The following is a 10850-nucleotide window of genomic DNA, read 5'->3' on the forward strand; positions in this document are numbered from 1 at the left end:
CTCGACACGAAAGGACTCATCACTACAAAGAACATTATTCATGTTATAATTGTTGCCTGTGTCCATGTGTTATGACTACGTCTGTAAATGACTCCAACTTTAGGTTTAACAGGCGTCTAAAAAAGGGTTATGAGGAAAAGACAATCAAAGCTATTTGAAGGCGTCGCTTGAAGCCATGCCATGTCTGACAGCAGCTGTGCTTCCTGTTAAGGGACATGATGGAATGTGAGAGTGACTTTCCTTCTTTTTTCGGAGACGAGGTTGCTGCTGCTAGACGCAGGACCGTGTATGTGTACTTAACGGGCCAACGGAGAAATTCCTGACACGGTGCAGGGACATTCCTCAGAGTCAGGACATGAATGTTCCCCTGGTGAATGTATTGAGCTGACGTTGATCTGCTTTGACCTGCGGTTCCCTGTCCTCTTCAAACAGTTGTAACTCACACAGGCAGCGTCCCGCTGTCTGAAAAGTCGAGTCATTTCTCAGAAAGAAACCCAGAGACAGCTGGTAACCAGCCTGGATGTGACACTGTGACCTCTGCTCCCTTCCCCCCCCCACCACACACACACACCACCGCCGTGTTCTCCATCTCTTACACTGACAGTAACTGTACTTTCCGCAAGGGAAGATCGATAGTGCCGTTGCCGAGGACGGATGACTCAGCCTGTGGTGGGTTCTCAGTGCTCTTGGAGAGAGACGCCGGTCGATCCGTCTTTATTTAGGCGGTTATCAATCTCGTTTGGCACACGACCCAAAGTCCAGATAGGAGGCCGGCAGCAGGAGAGATTCACAGCTGGATGTGTGCCACCCTGTGAACACCCCAGATACACTAATTGCCCGTCACCACAGAAGGACACTAAGGAGAAGACAGGTTTCCTCCGATCCTCACATGTCATCACTTGACTCCAGAGGAAAGCGTGTGTCCTTCATCCTCCAGCCAGCCATGATTGGGTCTAAGCGAAACCCTCCAACACCGATGGATCATCCCGTATGCGAGCTGTCACCGGGTACCACCAGGGTCCAAAGGAAGCCAGCATCTGCTCTCTTCCTGCTCACTGTTTCGGTTCAGTCTCGTGGTTTAGCAAGACAGATGCGATAAACTTGGGCCATGTGTTCATGTTGTGTTTACAGCTTTTCCACTGCCACCGATGAATCACCTAATGCAGCTTAAAGAAGAGTTATTTGCTCTGCTTTGTACTAATGCTGCACGCTGTGGGTTACATCAGAGATCTGGTGCCTTCATACAACTCATTCTTCTTTATTGTCAAAATCTGGTGCCTTTATTACCCACAATGCAACTCGACCACCAACAGTTCGGCCATAGAGTTATGCTCAGAGCTAATGTAGCCGCTGGACTGGTGAGCTCAATTTGTTAACACGGATTTTTGTTTTCTCCAATTTCCAACTTGTATATCCTTCATTCCCAATCGACGCTGACTCAAGTGACATCACTTGAGGATAGACTTCTCTCCGCTCCCTCTGGAGACACTAAAGGCTACTTCCTGTTTTAATTGGAAATAAAGGAGAATTATGAAGCTGATCTAATGTCATTCCACTCACATGAATAGAATAAGTAGGTCAGTATGGAGTCGGCCGGGCATGTTTGGCTGAAGAGTTGTAGAAACCTCTGCACATTCAGCAAGGGAAGATTATATTTATCTTGTATATTGTGTATGTACATTAGTACGAAGAGCATCGCCTAACCGGAGTCAAATTCCATGTGTGTGTAAACACGCATGGCCAATAAAGCCGATTCTGATTCTGATTCATTTCAGCGATCAGGAAGTCAAAGAACACAACAGTGAGCCTCACGTCCTCCATCCGTGCGTCAGCCTGCAGGAGGTGAAGCTCGGCTGCTCTCATCTGTTGGTCCAGGGTGTGGAGTCTTGTCTCAGGCTGGAAGCTCACCAGGAGGAGTGGCATATGTAGTGCCGCCTGAGGGTGGAAAGTTGCATCATATATAGCCTGTAGAGTAATTGTTCATGGAGAATATTTGACTGTACACCCTCGTATGCAGTCGGGGGGGAAAACAGTAATTGCAGACCTGCTGCTGACCGACGTTTCATTCATGACGTCTAGTTCAACCAAACCGTTCCTCAACCATCAATAACCAGGTCACGTGAGTATGTGGGCTTAACACTGAATAAGGTGTGATTTGCTGAAGCTTGCAGAGGAATTGTTTTATTGCTTCAGAGCAGTACAAGATGTCAGACTGCATAAAAACACAGAGCGCCATCTGTGCCGTCAACCATGCTCACGCTCACTGAACTTGTCATGTTGTGCCGGGGTGCAGATGAGGTGGGTTGCCCATCGGCACCTCGGCAGGGAGAGTGGCTCACAGCGGTGCTCCGATTAAAAAGTCTCTCCTTTATGGGATAAATTCTCCCTCCTGATATCGTGACATGTTTATGGTCACATTAACCCTCGGGACGCACACTGCCGGAGTGGTGAGGGAGGAGATGGGCCTCTATTCTGTCCATTCCGCCCTCAACCCTAAATGTCAGCATTTGCATAAATCAGCGGGTAATTTATAATCCAATCAGTCTGGATACCCTGCCAACACTTTTTCATATTTATGGACAAAAAATGGACTAACCATGCATAATGTTTTTCAGCAATAACCTTCCCTGCGCATTGACAGATCTTCATCGCTGACCCGTGTGCTGCAGCGGAGGCTTTACTCAAGGGAAGGAGTCTCTCACTGAGTCTCCTGGAGGTCAGAGAGGTCGCTGTGAATCTGGACCTGTGCACTTTTACAAAGCTCAGCCCAGTGGTGGGAAACCTGGATCGGAGAGCTCAATCAATCTGATGTTATCTGCGACGAGGAGGCACCAGAAAGCAGAGCGTCAGTTGGGGTTTCACGCTGGCGTTCAGATCCCCTGCACGGTCCGGATGGATTATTGTCATCTCTCCACTGGGAGTTTCATGGTCCAGATAACTGAAGTTTATCTCAACTTCACGTGGCTAAACACTTAATATGTGCTTCCATGCAAGTGATGGGAGACGAGGACCGTGGATTTTGTCCCCCGTCACTTTGGATGCACATCAGGAAGGGATCTCTTCTGCCGCGATGAACAGGAGGAACCATAACATAGAAAAACCTGTTTCAAAGCTGATAGCTGATTCCAAGCTAACTTGAAAAAATGTAAATGTCCTTTTATCCTTGTTTTTAAAGTGTGAAAGTGTCTCCTCAGAACTTCCCAATAGCCTGAAATTGAACTACAGAAGTGATTTTTCTTCTTATCATAAAGGGACTAGAACATCAAATGAACTTGAACCTTAAATAAAAACCTTTAACTTAAAGGGTAACTTTTACATTGATTTAATAAACTGAAGCAATTAATTCCTTTTGCTATTGGAAACAGCAGCTCCTTGGCAATCGCTTTTCTTTACTTTATTTACACAACAGAACTTCCAACAGCTTCTGTAAGTTCCATTTTTGAGCGCCATCTAGAAAATATATTTCTCAGACGCAAACTCATCTTTTTCTGTCAATATAGCACGCACTGAGGAATGTACTGCTTCAATCGACTAAGGTGTAAAGGCAGAATGTCCCTTCCATAGTGAATAGCAACAAGCTAAGATATGTTTGTAAGAGTCGCTCATGGAGTAGAGTAGATCTGCTGCCATATAGAATCTAGATGTTTTTATATTTATGGACAAAAAGAAGCCTTCAGTGGACTCGATGGAGCGGTGTCTCGCTTGCCTGTTTCAATCTCTGTTAAAAAAAGAAAAAGAAAAAGAAATGCATTAGTCATCGTCAGAACATGACAACTGCATGTCAGGAGAGATCAGTGGCACTCTTCTCCTTGGTTGGAATATGAAGCTGCTTTTCTCCACTGAAACACACACACACACACACACACACACACACACACACACACACACACACACACACACACCAGTGGCTCTTGGCCTCCCTCTAATGACAGGGTGTGCAGTCGGAGAGGGCAGGAAGGGTAATGTGTATTTCAGAGATGGAACCACAAGGTCAGCCAGGAGGAGGACCGCTGCCAACTGTGTGTGTGTGTGTGTGTGTGTGTGTGTGTGTGTTGAAGTGGGTGTGGGTTAAGCAGGTGTTTGCACTTGATTGCCCGTCAAAACAACAACACCACACCCCGCCTACTCAATGTGTCTGGTGTGCAGCACGACACATGATGCTGTTGATGCTGTCACAGGTTCTATTTCGGGCCGTGAGCTAAAACGTCACGGGTCGCATTCGTTTAGTGTCTTGCTCAAGGGCACATGTGTCCAGAACGGAGCGGGGACGTGAGCCGCCACCCCCTCTGGGATTTAATGAACAACTTCCCCGCACCTGAGCCACATCCTCCTCAGACCGGAAAAAAAGGGCGGCGGACAAGAGTGAGCTGAGGAGAATCTATACGACTTCATGTCTGCATACCGCTCTATTTATGAAGCCAGAGCCAGGAGACGTTAGCTTAGCATGAAGGTCACTCATCGCTACATTTCACTAATCAACAGGTGTTTTTTAGGAAGTCAAAAAATGCATGCATTTTTTTTTTTACCCTTTTTGTGGATGGATCAGATCTTCTCATGTATTGAATAAGTATGGGCACTGGTATACATTATTATATTGTATTATATCTCTCCTTTTATTCCAAAAGTGGTAAAAGAAAGAAAGGGAAGTATGCAATAATAAAGCTTTGGAGTGGTGGGAGTGGATGAAACCCGCTTAAAGGTGACACTCTAAGAAGGGAAGTTAACACACCCATTTTTTTGGCAATCGATTGGTTGGGGTGTTTTGACGGGTTACTGGACAAAAGAAATGCCAAAAGCAGAGGAGAAATCTGAGAGCAGACGTTTCTCGCGTGCACAGGAGCAGACTGGTGACGTTCTGGAGATGGAGCGCTAGCAACAAGCACACAGTATGAGCAGAAAGCAGAGCGACCCCAGGCGAGGCAGGGGCCATTCGAGTGCGAGGACAGGGCTCAGAGGGAAAGCCAGAAAGCCAGAAAAAAAAAGAGCCAAAGCTCTCCAAATCTGTGGTGTTCACAGATGAGAGCTATCTTACTCCGCATTTCTCTTTTATGGTTTGTTTTTCTTCATGTGGCACTTTTTGGACCCGGGGCCTCGTCTTTTGAGCGGGCCACTTGAAAGGAACCACCGAGCGCAGCAGAACACAGTGTCGGCGTAATGAGAGGGACGGGGGTCTTTGCAGGGAGGCTGAGCAGCCTCAGAGACGGACAGAGACGGAGGCTGAGACACAAACACAGCTGCTGCAGCTCCAATGAGCCGTGGCTTAGGACGCACAGGAGCACCGGGGCATGAGGAGCACCAGGGGCATGAGGAGCACCAGGGGCATGAGGAGCACCAGGGGCATGAGGAGCATCAGGGGCATGAGGAGCACCAGGGGCATGAAGAGCACCAGGGGCATGAAGAGCACCAGGGGCATGAGGAGCACCAGGGGCATGAGGAGCACCAGGGGCATGAAGAGCACCAGGGGCATGAGGAGCATCAGGGGCATGAGGAGCACCAGGGGCATGGACATGGCAGGGTACCTTAGGGTACTGCAAGGTACTGTAGGGTACTGTAAGGTACTGTAGGGTACTGCAAGGTACTGTAGGGTACTGCAGGGTACTGCAAGGTAGTGTAGGGTACTGTATGGTACTGTAGGGTACTGCAAGGTATTGCAGGGTACTGTAGTGTACTGCAGGGTACTGTAGTGTACTGCAGGGTACTGCAAGGTAGTGTAGGGTACTGCAGGGTACTGCAGGGTAGTGTAGGGTACTGCAGGGTACAACCCATGCTAAAATGTACCCAGCAGTTGGCTGTCAGATAGATACTGGACGGATGGTAGAATAATGTTATATAACAGGTTGTGTCCGCTTGGATTATTGTCCAAAATGGCAGGAGTAAAAGGTTCTTAAAGGGCCAGTTCGCCCCAACTGGCCCAGTATGGCTAGTGGTGCCAACCCTAATGATTAATGGTTTTGTGAGCCCAGTATTAAGCTGTTCCTGTCGTCACCACAACAGAATGACCCTCACAAGTATGGGAATGCCTTTTATATTCTGGTTGGCATTTTATAGCTGCATTGATCGATAGAAGAACTTACTGGTAATGCAGTAGTTATAGTCTGTGGTATTACCTCTTCTCCTCAAAGGAGTGTGTAGAATTTAGGGTGATCAGTTATGGAATATGATATCAGTATGTTCTCATCAATGTAGAATCACCTTTAAATAAGAATTATTGTGTTTTAGTTGCCTAAATGGCATCACAATTATGATATCTAAATACTTCATCCAATGTTTTTCTTACAAATTTCTGAAAATATGTATGTGTTGTGTTTTGATGTGGCCAAAAAAAGTAAGTAAATAGGTAATCAATAAAGCATTTTGGACACCGTATAAAATGTATGTCACAGAGATTGCATCCGTATTTTATAGTCTGGTGATAAAGTGAAATGACGATGATCTGAAAGTAACCGAGTTCTCTATTTACTGCTCATGATGGAATAAGCTACTGGGCATCTATTATTTATACAACTATAGCATGATATAGTATGCAGCCTATATTTGCACACAACACATTCCCCCGGCACTTTAAGTCAAAACCAGTCCGAATAAAGAACTTGTGCAAGATGCTTCAGTTTGATAAAGAGATCCTGTCAATTAGATCAATTTATAGGGTTCCAACCCTATAAAGAGAAGACCTCTAGAGCCCTGTGGGGAGCCTGAGACCATGATGAAGCAACAGGAAGCCTGAACGCATCACAGCTCCATCACACGCAGACATTTGAACTTCAGAGGCGAAACCCTTTTAGAGTTCTCCACCACTGATGCAGAGAGGAAACGTTTAGAGCAGAGCAGAAGATGAGGGAGGTCGCTGATGCTGCTGCAGCGTTCATATGTATAAATACGGATACTGATTTAAATATTCAATTCAATTTATTTAGTATAGCCCAAAATTGCAAACATTCTCTGTCCCGTGACGTCATCGGGACAATACACACTATTATTATAAAAATTTAAGAATTTTTTTATAAGAATTTTTCACCTATTTTTCATTATTCATAACATTCTAACTTGAAGTTTATTCTATGTCTATTGTCCGTAGGGTTCTATCCCCAAAAAAGTTTATTTTACATTTAGTTATCATTTGTATTTGCTGTCATTATAATTAAGAGGTGGAACTGACAACCGGTAATCATCCCTCTGCTTGAACTTGCACAGACAGGTTAGTTTATATGTTCACCGGTGTAAAATGTATAATATTTCCTCTCTTCCACTCAGAAGCATGGAGGCGCTACGCAAAGTGAGATGCATTCGCAGCTTCATTCTTCTGTTTCGTGTGTACAGATGTACACATCCTATATGTACAGATCCTGTATGTTCCTACATATTTGACATAACCTTGTGCACAAAAAAAAGCAGAAGAAGAAAAGTGGGAGGCAGTGGGAGTTTCAGTGTCATTTTATTGTGAAAACATCAGACAGGATGAACCGCAGGTCGTGCCGCTGGAGGATCGACACCACTCTCCCACACTCGGAGTACTGTACACGCTCAATTATGCATGATGCCGCTGAGTGAAAATGAACGGGGTAAAAAACAGAGTGAGACGCCATCCCGTGAGAGAGTTTAGGAGTGTTGCCATGGCGATTGTGAGGATAGGAGCATGGGTAGTTGTCTGAGAATAAATAAATAAATAAGTAAGTGTCGCCTGCTTGAACGAGAGTCTTCCTCTGGGACGCCCCCTGTAAGGCAGAGTGGGTACAGCACAGAGTGTCCATGCATGCACACACACACACACACACACACACACACACACACACACACACACACACACACACACACACACACACACAAACACACACACACACACACGCACACACACACACACACACACACACACCATGATGCCGCCATCATTCGGCCGCTCCACATGTAGGCACTCTGATACATTGTCATTGGTGAAAAATGCTAATGACATGGTATAAATCCAGGAACAGACACGGCTGATTTAAGAATCACCCTCCAAAGGGTCACGCGCGCACACACACACACACACACACACACACACACACACACACACACACACACACACACACACACACATACACACCATCTGGCGGAACATAAAGCCGCTCGGAAACACTCGGGAGAGCAGAGGGTGTGTGATCTCCGCTCACTGAAGGAGGACGAACAAGATGTCTGGGAGACGCGTGGGCATGTGACACACACACACACACACACACACACACCGATGTGAACAAATTTGACCAAATGTGAGATAAGCGCTCACACGCTAAGCTATCTGAGAATTGAAGAAACTTAAGACAGTGACTGAAATGTGTTCCAGTGGGCACGTTCTTCCCTCAGAAAGAAAGAAAGGTAGAAATCCAGTTTCATCTCAGGTCTACGCTTTCCTGTTGAAAGTGAACAAATTGCCTCCTGATTATTAATGACATTGCAACAACACCGGCATGTTTCCACATCGCAGCAGTTACTTAGGTGGCCACAATGTTGCCATCACTGATAGAAACGATTGCCATTAAATCTGCTGGATTATTTACGTGATTTCTACCTCTAAAGGAATAATTGTTGACAGGAGGAGAATCAGAGCTCCTCTCTGATGCCGTCACCTGGGCCTCTGCGTGGAGCCTAGCTCTGCGTTACTGCAGTGAACATATGATGTATGTGTGTAAATACTGTAGCGAGGGCTTTGCCAAGTGAGAAGTGAATTTTAAGGAGTGTGAAGGGTAAAAAATGAAACAAAAACACCTCATGGGTGTCACTGTACGTGCTGCATTTCCTCAAACTGAATTTCCTGTTGCAAAGTAGGTGTTGACGCTTGTCTCCTCTTCCAAAATGGGGGTTAATGGCCCTAAAAAGCTTCTGACATCTAAAATAGTTCAGTGAATAAAGTTTTGCACAATAAAAAACTTAAAACGGTTCCTTTTTGTGCCATGAAGTCATTGGGCAAATCCAAAATCTGAACCCAAATATAGGATGCAGTGCAGTAGCGTGTATAGGCAGGCGATCTGTGTCCAAATGGTTTTCTAATTATGTTGATAACTTACAACAGCAAAGTGTGTGAAGTAGCACAGTGAGAAGCCAAACCATCTGGTCTGCTGGCAGATGCTGGAGTTGGGGAAAAGAATGAATATTCACTGTATGTGTGCGTGTGTGTGTGTGTGTGTGTGTGTGTGTGTGTGTGTGTGTGCGTGTGTGTATGTGTGTGTGTGTGTGTGTGTGTGTGTGTGTGTGTGTGTGTGTGTGGAAGAAGGCCCAGGAGACCACAGAGAGAAGGAGCTCTGAAGCTTTGCCTCGCGTTGCTGTGGATGAAAGGCACAGAGAAACAAAAGCGCACAATTCTGTGTCTGTAGTGTGTGAGGAAACCAGAGAAGTAATCCATCCGGACATGACAGCTCAAAAGCAACAGCAGAATGAAAGACATCATGTCTACACTGGACAAAAACATCCTGCGTTGGGAATATAGATATGTCAGAAATGAAGTCGTCAGAGAAGGAGGGAGCGTGACAACAAATGGCTTTATCCCTCTGTACTGATGATATGAGATACAATCATGTATTTGGTTAAATATGTTTTTTTTTAAAATATTTTTGGTGCCAAAAATAACCAGAATCCCCCCCAAACTGTACAAACCTTTTGTCTTCTGCCCTACATAAAAGTAGTTTGACATTTCGGGGCAATACACTTTGATTTCTCGCTGAGCTAGCAGCCACTGAGATTAGCTTAGCATAAAGACTGCACAGTTCTTAGGTTTGTTAAATTGCTTTTCAGTCTCAGCCGTAGACCTACTTTGCGTTTAGTGCTAATTAACAAATGTGAGCCCGCTAGCACCCTAAACTAAGATGGGGAAGCTAGACATCAACAATTTAGCAGTATCATTGTGTGCATGCTAGCACATGCTTAGCTGCTAGCTTGGCTCTATATGCTGTGTCTCAATGAGATACTTACGTGAGTACACGCGTTAATTTTAACTTCTCAAATTAAACAGACTGCTAAATTAACCCGAATAAAATGTACAGAGGATAATATCTGATAATAGTATAGTGGTAGGCCTACTTAACTTACATTTATAGAGTGCTGTGTTAACGGAAGGAACCGCAACCGACGTCCTCTTCTGCTACGTAGCCAAGATTGGTCTGAGTGTACCATCCAGGTTCACTGCATTTTGCCATGCTTATCAGTGTCGCACTTATTTAAATACTCATAATAGCAACTATAAGTACAGATACAGTGTGCAAACTGAGACTTGTTATCTTTGGAACTAGCCTGGCTAGGTGTTTCCTCATGTTTCCACTCTTTATACTGAGCTAAGCTAACCGGCCGCTAGCTGTAGCTCCATGTATGACAGATACTCTGATTTTCTCACCAAGGCAGCAAATACGTCCCACATTGTCCAGCTATCTCCTTAATTGATACTGATATTTACCTACTATGACCCTATGCTGTATCTAAAATGTGTTCACCCTGTGCATAAATAATACAGTAATAACATGAGCACAGAAACTCCCTCAGATATGTTAAGAATCCTTCCTGTGTTCCTCTCAAAACACAGTTCAGTCTAATAATAGACATCGTTCAAAAACAACATAAATATAGCCGTTGGCTTGACTGGAATATAAACACTCCTACAGTAGAAGACAGCTGTGCAGTGAACAGGCCGCTGCAGACGGAGGAGTTAAGAATAGGGACAACAGCACTGGGAGTGTGGCAGAAAGTCAGAAGGGCCTCTAGGTGCTCGCTACCTGTGGGGATATTTCGCCAGCTCTGTTTACTTAAGCAGACTGTGCTGTTTCCACAGGGACGTTAGGGATCACCGACACTGACTTTATATATACAGGGGCCACTTTTGGAGTGAGGCG

The sequence above is a fragment of the Taurulus bubalis genome, assembly GCF_910589615.1.
Source record: "Taurulus bubalis genome assembly, chromosome: 20".
Classification (NCBI taxonomy): Eukaryota; Metazoa; Chordata; class Actinopteri; order Perciformes; family Cottidae; genus Taurulus; species Taurulus bubalis.